Below are 12887 nucleotides of genomic sequence, written 5' to 3'. Positions count from 1 at the left end.
TACAAACACTAATAAGGTTGTGCTATCCAGTGTATGACTCTCATTACAAACACTAATAAGGTTGTGCTATCCAGTGTATGACTCTCATTACAAACACTAATAAGGTTGTGCTATCCAGTGTATGACTCTCATTACAAACACTAATAAGGTTGTGCTATCCAGTGTATGACTCTCATTACAAACACTAATAAGGTTGTGCTATCCAGTGTATGACTCTCATTACAAACACTAATAAGGTTGTGCTATCCAGTGTATGACTCTCATTACAAACACTAATAAGGTTGTGCTATCCAGTGTATGACTCTCATTACAAACACTAATAAGGTTGTGCTATCCAGTGTATGACTCTCATTACAAACACTAATAAGGTTGTGCTATCCAGTGTATGACTCTCATTACAAACACTAATAAGGTTGTGCTATCCAGTGTATGACTCTCATTACAAACACTAATAAGGTTGTGCTATCCAGTGTGACTCTCATGACTCTCATTACAAACACTAATAAGGTTGTGCTATCCAGTGTATGACTCTCATTACAAACACTAATAAGGTTGTGCTATCCAGTGTATGACTCTCATTACAAACACTAATAAGGTTGTGCTATCCAGTGTATGACTCTCATTACAAACACTAATAATGTTGTGCTATCCAGTGTATGACTCTCATTACAAACACTAATAAGGTTGTGCTATCCAGTGTATGACTCTCATTACAAACACTAATAAGGTTGTGCTATCCTGTGTTTGACTCTCATTACAAACACTAATAATGTTGTGCTATCCAGTGTATGACTCTCATTACAAACACTAATAATGTTGTGCTATCCAGTGTATGACTCTCATTACAAACACTAATAAGGTTGTGCTATCCAGTGTATGACTCTCATTACAAACACTAATAAGGTTGTGCTATCCAGTGTATGACTCTCATTACAAACACTAATAAGGTTGTGCTATCCAGTGTATGACTCTCATTACAAACACTAATAATGTTGTGCTATCCAGTGTATGACTCTCATTACAAACACTAATAAGGTTGTGCTATCCAGTGTATGACTCTCATTACAAACACTAATAAGGTTGTGCTATCCAGTGTATGACTCTCATTACAAACACTAATAAGGTTGTGCTATCCAGTGTATGACTCTCATTACAAACACTAATAAGGTTGTGCTATCCAGTGTATGACTCTCATTACAAACACTAATAAGGTTGTGCTATCCAGTGTATGACTCTCATTACAAACACTAATAAGGTTGTGCTATCCAGTGTATGACTCTCATTACAAACACTAATAAGGTTGTGCTATCCAGTGTATGACTCTCATTACAAACACTAATAAGGTTGTGCTATCCAGTGTATGACTCTCATTACAAACACTAATAAGGTTGTGCTATCCAGTGTATGACTCTCATTACAAACACTAATAAGGTTGTGCTATCCAGTGTATGACTCTCATTACAAACACTAATAAGGTTGTGCTATCCAGTGTATGACTCTCATTACAAACACTAATAAGGTTGTGCTATCCAGTGTATGACTCTCATTACAAACACTAATAAGGTTGTGCTATCCAGTGTATGACTCTCATTACAAACACTAATAATGTTGTGCTATCCAGTGTTTGACTCTCATTACAAACACTAATAAGGTTGTGCTATCCAGTGTATGACTCTCATTACAAACACTAATAAGGTTGTGCTATCCAGTGTATGACTCTCATTACAAACACTAATAAGGTTGTGCTATCCAGTGTATGACTCTCATTACAAACACTAATAAGGTTGTGCTATCCAGTGTATGACTCTCATTACAAACACTAATAAGGTTGTGCTATCCAGTGTATGACTCTCATTACAAACACTAATAATGTTGTGCTATCCAGTGTATGACTCTCATTACAAACACTAATAATGTTGTGCTATCCAGTGTATGACTCTCATTACAAACACTAATAATGTTGTGCTATCCAGTGTATGACTCTCATTACAAACACTAATAAGGTTGTGCTATCCAGTGTATGACTCTCATTACAAACACTAATAAGGTTGTGCTATCCAGTGTATGACTCTCATTACAAACACTAATAAGGTTGTGCTATCCAGTGTATGACTCTCATTACAAACACTAATAAGGTTGTGCTATCCAGTGTATGACTCTCATTACAAACACTAATAAGGTTGTGCTATCCAGTGTATGACTCTCATTACAAACACTAATAAGGTTGTGCTATCCAGTGTATGACTCTCATTACAAACACTAATAAGGTTGTGCTATCCAGTGTATGACTCTCATTACAAACACTAATAAGGTTGTGCTATCCAGTGTATGACTCTCATTACAAACACTAATAAGGTTGTGCTATCCAGTGTATGACTCTCATTACAAACACTAATAAGGTTGTGCTATCCAGTGTATGACTCCTCATTACAAACACTAATAATAAGGTTGTGCTATCCAGTGTATGACTCTCATTACAAACACTAATAAGGTTGTGCTATCCAGTGTTTGACTCTCATTACAAACACTAATAAGGTTGTGCTATCCAGTGTATGACTCTCATTACAAACACTAATAAGGTTGTGCTATCCAGTGTATGACTCTCATTACAAACACTAATAATGTTGTGCTATCCAGTGTATGACTCTCATTACAAACACTAATAAGGTTGTGCTATCCAGTGTATGACTCTCATTACAAACACTAATAATGTTGTGCTATCCAGTGTATGACTCTCATTACAAACACTAATAAGGTTGTGCTATCCAGTGTATGACTCTCATTACAAACACTAATAAGGTTGTGCTATCCAGTGTATGACTCTCATTACAAACACTAATAAGGTTGTGCTATCCAGTGTATGACTCTCATTACAAACACTAATAAGGTTGTGCTATCCAGTGTATGACTCTCATTACAAACACTAATAAGGTTGTGCTATCCAGTGTATGACTCTCATTACAAACACTAATAAGGTTGTGCTATCCAGTGTATGACTCTCATTACAAACACTAATAATGTTGTGCTATTGTGACTCTCATTACAAACACTAATAAGTGCTATCCAGTGTATGACTCTCATTACAAACACTAATAAGGTTGTGCTATCCAGTGTATGACTCTCATTACAAACACTAATAAGGTTGTGCTATCCAGTGTATGACTCTCATTACAAACACTAATAAGGTTGTGCTATCCAGTGTATGACTCTCATTACAAACACTAATAAGGTTGTGCTATCCAGTGTATGACTCTCATTACAAACACTAATAAGGTTGTGCTATCCAGTGTATGACTCTCATTACAAACACTAATAAGGTTGTGCTATCCAGTGTATGACTCTCATTACAAACACTAATAAGGTTGTGCTATCCAGTGTATGACTCTCATTACAAACACTAATAAGGTTGTGCTATCCAGTGTATGACTCTCATTACAAACACTAATAAGGTTGTGCTATCCAGTGTATGACTCTCATTACAAACACTAATAAGGTTGTGCTATCCAGTGTATGACTCTCATTACAAACACTAATAATGTTGTGCTATCCAGTGTATGACTCTCATTACAAACACTAATAAGGTTGTGCTATCCAGTGTATGACTCTCATTACAAACACTAATAAGGTTGTGCTATCCAGTGTATGACTCTCATTACAAACACTAATAAGGTTGTGCTATCCAGTGTATGACTCTCATTACAAACACTAATAAGGTTGTGCTATCCAGTGTATGACTCTCATTACAAACACTAATAAGGTTGTGCTATCCAGTGTATGACTCTCATTACAAACACTAATAAGGTTGTGCTATCCAGTGTATGACTCTCATTACATGTTGTGCTAACACATAACAAACAAAGGTTGTGCTATCCAGTGTATGACTCTCATTACAAACACTAATAAGGTTGTGCTATCCAGTGTATGACTCTCATTACAAACACTAATAATGTTGTGCTATCCAGTGTATGACTCTCATTACAAACACTAATAAGGTTGTGCTATCCAGTGTATGACTCTCATTACAAACACTAATAAGGTTGTGCTATCCAGTGTATGACTCTCATTACAAACACTAATAAGGTTGTGCTATCCAGTGTATGACTCTCATTACAAACACTAATAAGGTTGTGCTATCCAGTGTATGACTCTCATTACAAACACTAATAAGGTTGTGCTATCCAGTGTATGACTCTCATTACAAACACTAATAAGGTTGTGCTATCCAGTGTATGACTCTCATTACAAACACTAATAAGGTTGTGCTATCCAGTGTATGACTCTCATTACAAACACTAATAATGTTGTGCTATCCAGTGTATGACTCTCATTACAAACACTAATAAGGTTGTGCTATCCACTGTATGACTCTCATTACAAACACTAATAAGGTTGTGCTATCCAGTGTATGACTCTCATTACAAACACTAATAAGGTTGTGCTATCCAGTGTATGACTCTCATTACAAACACTAATAAGGTTGTGCTATCCAGTGTATGACTCTCATTACAAACACTAATAAGGTTGTGCTATAGTGTATGACTCTCATTACAAACACTAAGGTTGTGCTATCCAGTGTATGACTCTCATTACAAACACTAATAAGGTTGTGCTATCCAGTGTATGACTCTCATTACAAACACTAATAAGGTTGTGCTATCCAGTGTATGACTCTCATTACAAACACTAATAAGGTTGTGCTATCCAGTGTATGACTCTCATTACAAACACTAATAAGGTTGTGCTATCCAGTGTATGACTCTCATTACAAACACTAATAAGGTTGTGCTATCCAGTGTATGACTCTCATTACAAACACTAATAAGGTTGTGCTATCCAGTGTATGACTCTCATTACAAACACTAATAAGGTTGTGCTATCCAGTGTATGACTCTCATTACAAACACTAATAAGGTTGTGCTATCCAGTGTATGACTCTCATTACAAACACTAATAAGGTTGTGCTATCCAGTGTATGACTCTCATTACAAACACTAATAAGGTTGTGCTATCCAGTGTATGACTCTCATTACAAACACTAATAAGGTTGTGCTATCCAGTGTATGACTCTCATTACAAACACTAATAAGGTTGTGCTATCCAGTGTATGACTCTCATTACAAACACTAATAAGGTTGTGCTATCCAGTGTATGACTCTCATTACAAACACTAATAATGTTGTGCTATCCAGTGTATGACTCTCATTACAAACACTAATAAGGTTGTGCTATCCAGTGTATGACTCTCATTACAAACACTAATAAGGTTGTGCTATCCAGTGTATGACTCTCATTACAAACACTAATAAGGTTGTGCTATCCAGTGTTTGACTCTCATTACAAACACTAATAAGGTTGTGCTATCCAGTGTATGACTCTCATTACAAACACTAATAAGGTTGTGCTATCCAGTGTATGACTCTCATTACAAACACTAATAAGGTTGTGCTATCCAGTGTATGACTCTCATTACAAACACTAATAAGGTTGTGCTATCCAGTGTATGACTCTCATTACAAACACTAATAAGGTTGTGCTATCCAGTGTATGACTCTCATTACAAACACTAATAAGGTTGTGCTATCCAGTGTATGACTCTCATTACAAACACTAATAAGGTTGTGCTATCCAGTGTATGACTCTCATTACAAACACTAATAATGTTGTGCTATCCAGTGTATGACTCTCATTACAAACACTAATAATGTTGTGCTATCCAGTGTATGACTCTCATTACAAACACTAATAAGGTTGTGCTATCCAGTGTATGACTCTCATTACAAACACTAATAAGGTTGTGCTATCCAGTGTATGACTCTCATTACAAACACTAATAAGGTTGTGCTATCCAGTGTATGACTCTCATTACAAACACTAATAAGGTTGTGCTATCCAGTGTATGACTCTCATTACAAACACTAATAAGGTTGTGCTATCCAGTGTTTGACTCTCATTACAAACACTAATAAGGTTGTGCTATCCAGTGTATGACTCTCATTACAAACACTAATAAGGTTGTGCTATCCAGTGTATGACTCTCATTACAAACACTAATAAGGTTGTGCTATCCAGTGTATGACTCTCATTACAAACACTAATAAGGTTGTGCTATCCAGTGTATGACTCTCATTACAAACACTAATAAGGTTGTGCTATCCAGTGTATGACTCTCATTACAAACACTAATAAGGTTGTGCTATCCAGTGTATGACTCTCATTACAAACACTAATAAGGTTGTGCTATCCAGTGTATGACTCTCATTACAAACACTAATAAGGTTGTGCTATCCAGTGTATGACTCTCATTACAAACACTAATAAGGTTGTGCTATCCAGTGTATGACTCTCATTACAAACACTAATAAGGTTGTGCTATCCAGTGTATGACTCTCATTACAAACACTAATAAGGTTGTGCTATCCAGTGTATGACTCTCATTACAAACACTAATAAGGTTGTGCTATCCAGTGTATGACTCTCATTACAAACACTAATAAGGTTGTGTTGTATGACTCTCATTACAAACACTAATAAGGTTGTGCTATCCATGACTCTCATTACAAACACTAATAAGGTTGTGCTATCCAGTGTATGACTCTCATTACAAACACTAATAAGGTTGTGCTATCCAGTGTATGACTCTCATTACAAACACTAATAAGGTTGTGCTATCCAGTGTATGACTCTCATTACAAACACTAATAAGGTTGTGCTATCCAGTGTATGACTCTCATTACAAACACTAATAAGGTTGTGCTATCCAGTGTATGACTCTCATTACAAACACTAATAAGGTTGTGCTATCCAGTGTATGACTCTCATTACAAACACTAATAAAGTTGTGCTATCCAGTGTTTGACTCTCATTACAAACACTAATAAGGTTATGCTCCTCAGTGTATCACTCTCATTACAAACACTAATAAGGTTGTGCTATCCAGTGTATGACTCTCATTACAAACACTAATAATGTTGTGCTATCCAATGTTTGACTCTCATTACAAACACTAATAATGTTGTGCTATCCAGTGTATGACTCTCATTACAAACACTAATAAGGTTGTGCTATCCAGTGTATGACTCTCATTACAAACACTAATAAGGTTGTGCTATCCAGTGTTTGACTCTCATTACAAACACTAATAAGGTTGTGCTCTCCAGTGTATGACTCTCATTACAAACACTAATAATGTTGTGCTATTATGACTCTCATTACAAACACTAATAATGTTGTGCTATCCAATGTTTGTCTCTCATTACAAACACTAATGATGTTGTGCTATCCAGTGTATGACTCTCATTACAAACACTAATAAGGTTGTGCTATCCAGTGTATGACTCTCATTCCAAACACTAATAAGGTTGTGCTATCCAGTGTTTGACTCTCATTACAAACACTAATAAGGTTGTGCTATCCAGTGTATGACTCTCATTACAAACACTAATAATGTTGTGCTATCCAGTGTATGACTCTCATTACAAACACTAATAATGTTGTGCTATTTACTGTATGACTCTCATTACAAACACTAATAATGTTGTGCTATCCAGTGTATGACTCTCATTACAAACACTAATAAGGTTGTGCTATCCAGTGTATGACTCTCATTACAAACACTAATAAGGTTGTGCTATCCAGTGTATGACTCTCATTACAAACACTAATAATGTTGTGCTATCCAGTGTATGACTCTCATTACAAACACTAATAAGGTTGTGCTATCCAGTGTATGACTCTCATTACAAACACTAATAATGTTGTGCTATCCAGTGTATGACTCTCATTACAAACACTAATAAGGTTGTGCTATCCAGTGTATGACTCTCATTACAAACACTAATAAGGTTGTGCTATCCAGTGTATGACTCTCATTACAAACACTAATAAGGTTGTGCTATCCAGTGTATGACTCTCATTACAAACACTAATAAGGTTGTGCTATCCAGTGTATGACTCTCATTACAAACACTAATAAGGTTGTGCTATCCAGTGTATGACTCTCATTACAAACACTAATAAGGTTGTGCTATCCAGTGTATGACTCTCATTACAAACACTAATAAGGTTGTGCTATCCAGTGTATGACTCTCATTACAAACACTAATAATTTTGTGCTATCCAGTGTATGACTCTCATTACAAACACTAATAAGGTTGTGCTATCCAGTGTATGACTCTCATTACAAACACTAATAAGGTTGTGCTATCCAGTGTATGACTCTCATTACAAACACTAATAATTTTGTGCTATCCAGTGTATGACTCTCATTACAAACACTAATAAGGTTGTGCTATCCAGTGTTTGACTCTCATTACAAACACTAATAATGTTGTGCTATCCAGTGTATGACTCTCATTACAAACACTAATAAGGTTGTGCTATCCAGTGTATGACTCTGATTACAAACACTAATAAGGTTTTGCTATCCAGTGTATGACTCTCATTACAAACACTAATAAGGTTGTGCTATCCAGTGTATGACTCTCATTACAAACACTAATAAGGTTGTGCTATCCAGTGTATGACTCTCATTACAAACACTAATAAGGTTGTGCTATCCAGTGTATGACTCTCATTACAAACACTAATAAGGTTGTGCTATCCAGTGTATGACTCTCATTACAAACACTAATAAGGTTTTGCTATCCAGTGTATGACTCTCATTACAAACACTAATAAGGTTGTGCTATCCAGTGTATGACTCTCATTACAAACACTAATAAAGTTGTGCTATCCAGTGTTTGACTCTCATTACAAACACTAATAAGGTTATGCTATCCAGTGTATGACTCTCATTACAAACACTAATAAGGTTGTGCTATCCAGTGTATGACTCTCATTACAAACACTAATAATGTTGTGCTATCCAATGTTTGTCTCTCATTACAAACACTAATGATGTTGTGCTATCCAGTGTATGACTCTCATTACAAACACTAATAAGGTTGTGCTATCCAGTGTATGACTCTCATTACAAACACTAATAAGTTGTGCTATCCTGTGTTTGACTCTCATTACAAACACTAATAAGGTTGTGCTCTCCAGTGTATGACTCGCATTAAAACACTAATAATGTTGTGCTATTATGACTCTCATTACAAACAGAAATAATGTTGTGCTATATAATGTTTGTCTGTCATTACAAACACTAATGATGTTGTGCTATCCAGTGTATGACTCTCATTACAAACAATAATAAGGTTGTGCTATCCAGTGTATGACTCTCATTACAAACACTAATAAGGTTGTGCTATCCAGTGTTTGACTCTCATTACAAACACTAATAATGTTGTGCTATCCAGTGTATGACTCTCATTACAAACACTAATAAGGTTGTGCTATCCAGTGTATGACTCTCATTACAAACACTAATAATGTTGTGCTATCCAGTGTATGACTCTCATTACAAACACTAATAAGGTTGTGCTATCCAGTGTATGACTCTCATTACAAACACTAATAAGGTTGTGCTATCCAGTGTATGACTCTCATTACAAACACTAATAATTTTGTGCTATTTAGTGTATGACTCTCATTACAAATACTAATAAGGTTGTGCTATCCAGTGTATGACTCTCATTACAAATACTAATAAGGTTGTGCTATTCATTGTATGACTCTCATTACAAACACTAATAAGGTTGTGCTATCCAGTGTATGACTCTCATTACAAACACTAATAATTTTGTGCTATCCTGTGTATGACTCTCATTACAAATACTAATAAGGTTGTGCTATCCAATGTTTGTCTCTCATTACAAACACTAATAATGTTGTGCTATCCAGTGTATGACTCTCATTCCAAAAACTAATAAGTTCGTGCTATCCAGTGTATGACTCTGATTACAAACACTAATAAGGTTTTGCTATCCAGTGTATGACTCTCATTACAAACACTAATAAGGTTGTGCTATCCAGTTTATGACTCTCATTACAAACACTAATAAGGTTATGCTATCCAGTGTATGACTCTCATTAGAAACATTTATAAGGTTGTGCTATGCAGTGTATAACTCTTATTACAAACACTAATAAGGTTTTGCTATCCAGTGTATGACTCTCATTACAAACACTAATAAGGTTGTGCTATTCAGTGTATCACTCTCATTACAAACACTAATAAGGTTGTGCTATCCAGTGTATGACTCTCATTACAAACACTAATAAGGTTGTGCTATCCAGTGTTTGACTCTCATTACAAACACTAATAAGGTTATGCTCTTCAGTGTATCACTCTCATTACAAACACTAATAAGGTTGTGCTATCCACTGTATGACTCTCATTCCAAACACAAATAATGTTGTGCTATCCAACTGTATGACTCTCATTACAAACACTAATAATGTTGTGCTATCCAGTGTATGACTCTCATTACAAACACTAATAAGGTTGTGCTATCCAGTGTATGACTCTCATTACAAACACTAATAAAGTTGTGCTATCCAGTGTTTGACTCTCATTACAAACACTAATAAGGTTGTGCTCTCCAGTGTATGACTCTCATTACAAACACTAATAATGTTGTGCTATCCAGTGTATGACTCTCATTACAAACAATAAAATTGTGCTATTGACTCTCATTACAAACACTAATAATGTTGTGCTATCCAGTGTATGACTCTCTACAAACACTAATAAGGTTATGCTCATCAGTGTATGACTCTCATTACAAACACTAATAATGTTGTGCTATCCAGTGTATGACTCTCATTACAAACACTAATAAGGTTGTGCTATCCAGTGTATGACTCTCATTACAAACACTAATAAGGTTGTGCTATCCAGTGTATGACTCTCATTACAAACACTAATAATGTTGTGCTATCCAGTGTATGACTCTCATTACAAACACTAATAATGTTGTGCTATCCAGTGTATGACTCTCATTACAAACACTAATAATGTTGTGCTATCCAGTGTATGACTCTCATTACAAACACTAATAAGGTTGTGCTATCCAGTGTATGACTCTCATTACAAACACTAATAAGGTTGTGCTATCCAGTGTATGACTCTCATTACAAACACTAATAATTTTGTGCTATCCAGTGTATGACTCTCATTACAAACACTAATAAGGTTGTGCTATCCAGTGTATGACTCTCATTACAAACACTAATAAGGTTGTGCTATCCAGTGTATGACTCTCATTACAAACACTAATAAGGTTGTGCTATCCAGTGTATGACTCTCATTACAAACACTAATAATGTTGTGCTATCCAGTTTATGACTCTCATTCCAAACACTAATAAGGTTGTGCTATCCAGTGTATGACTCTCATTACAAACACTAATAAGGTTGTGCTATCCAGTGTATGACTCTCATTACAAACACTAATAAGGTTGTGCTATCCAGTGTATGACTCTCATTACAAACACTAATAAGGTTGTGCTATCCAGTTTATGACTCTCATTCCAAACACTAATAAGGTTGTGCTATCCAATGTATGACTCTCATTACAAACACTAATAAGGTTGTGCTATCCAGTGTATCACTCTCATTACAAACACTAATAAGGTTGTGCTATCCACTGTATGACTCTCATTACAAACACTAATAATTTTGTGCTATCCAGTGTATGACTCTCATTACAAACACTAATAATTTTGTGCTATCCTGTGTATGACTCTCATTACAAACACTAATAATTTTGTGCTATCCTGTGTATGACTCTCATTACAAATACTAATAAGGTTGTGTTATCCACTATACGTTGATGACGAAAAGCCCACTTCAAGTTTTAATGTATCTCAGGACAGCTGGTATGGGTATTATTACATTTACTAATAAAGCAGAGAACAACATTTCGACCTTCTTAGGTTCTGAGATACATAAGCTGTGTATGACTCGTAACACTCTCACCTGTAACAAGACACACCGGTTATATGGTGCTTTATTAATTATCGTTTACTTAAACAGTGAAAATTCGAATCAAACTAACTTGTTGACAATACGCCAAGTATTTATATCTGAATAAAGACAACGTTTCGAGGTTAACCCTTTCTTTAGATCATATGGTGTACAACAACATTTATTGATAAAATTAACTTTAATAAAACAAATGTCGATTGTTAATAAATACTCTTTTAAATTTTAGGAGATGCTACTGACCATCTCGACCATCCTGGGAGAGCTGGTCATCTGACGTCTTGCAGCTGTTTCCTTGTTAGATGTTGGCTTTCCTCTTCTTGTCATAGCACGTGAATCCTTTATTTATTATCATTTTTGTTCTGCACTTTCCCACGTTTGCATCGCCATCTTCTCTGTTGACGAACGGGTGGAAATAGGAAAGATTCCCGGAGAACCGAGTTTTACAAAACCATCGATAAGTCCAGAGAAGTCACAAACATACATGTAATATATGCATTCAGTGTTTGCCTGATGGAAGAAAAATGTAGGAAAACAATATCCAATAAAATGTCTGTATATTCTTAAGTCTGTTATAATTTGTGGCTCAGTACATATAACACAAAATGTAACTTTAAAAATTACATTCCTTGAAAACAAAACGTAAAAACTGTGTTTTTAAAACACGTTGTACATTAGGTTTATGTGACTTTTCTAACATAGATCCTTCAACATAAAAACACAACTTGAAGAATTATTGTACCATAAGATTTACAGGTTCATTCGCTCTTAGCGCTTCACCACTAACGTTACTAGTTCTATTACTACAGTTGAGATAACATTCAGTGAACTTTAAAAGATGTTTTCTACAGATCTGTTATAAGCTCTTCACTAGATTGTATAAATGTGTAGATTAGGACAGGATATGGTTCTACCTTACAGATAATGTATTTCACGATTAATCCTTTATAATATAAGGTAAGGCTACTTACATATATTATAAGGTAATTTGGAAGACATTCAGAATAAATCAATTTGTA

At 35.3% G+C, this 12887-nt stretch overlaps 1 protein-coding gene across 1 annotated transcript in view; it reads left to right on the top strand.

Annotated features, from left to right (window-relative positions):
- The window catches only part of LOC143249956 (corticotropin-releasing factor-binding protein-like), a 150629-nt gene extending 138194 nt beyond the window's left edge, over positions 1–12435 (top strand). Inside the window, exon 8 of the mRNA XM_076500591.1 lies at positions 12098–12435. The gene's annotated coding sequence lies outside the window, so the exon portion shown is untranslated. The remainder of the gene's footprint in view (positions 1–12097) is intronic.
- The last annotated feature ends 452 nt before the right edge of the window (positions 12436–12887 follow it).

This window comes from Tachypleus tridentatus, chromosome 4, assembly GCF_004210375.1.
Source record: "Tachypleus tridentatus isolate NWPU-2018 chromosome 4, ASM421037v1, whole genome shotgun sequence".
Classification (NCBI taxonomy): Eukaryota; Metazoa; Arthropoda; class Merostomata; order Xiphosura; family Limulidae; genus Tachypleus; species Tachypleus tridentatus.
This window is presented reverse-complemented; position numbering and strand designations above follow the sequence as displayed.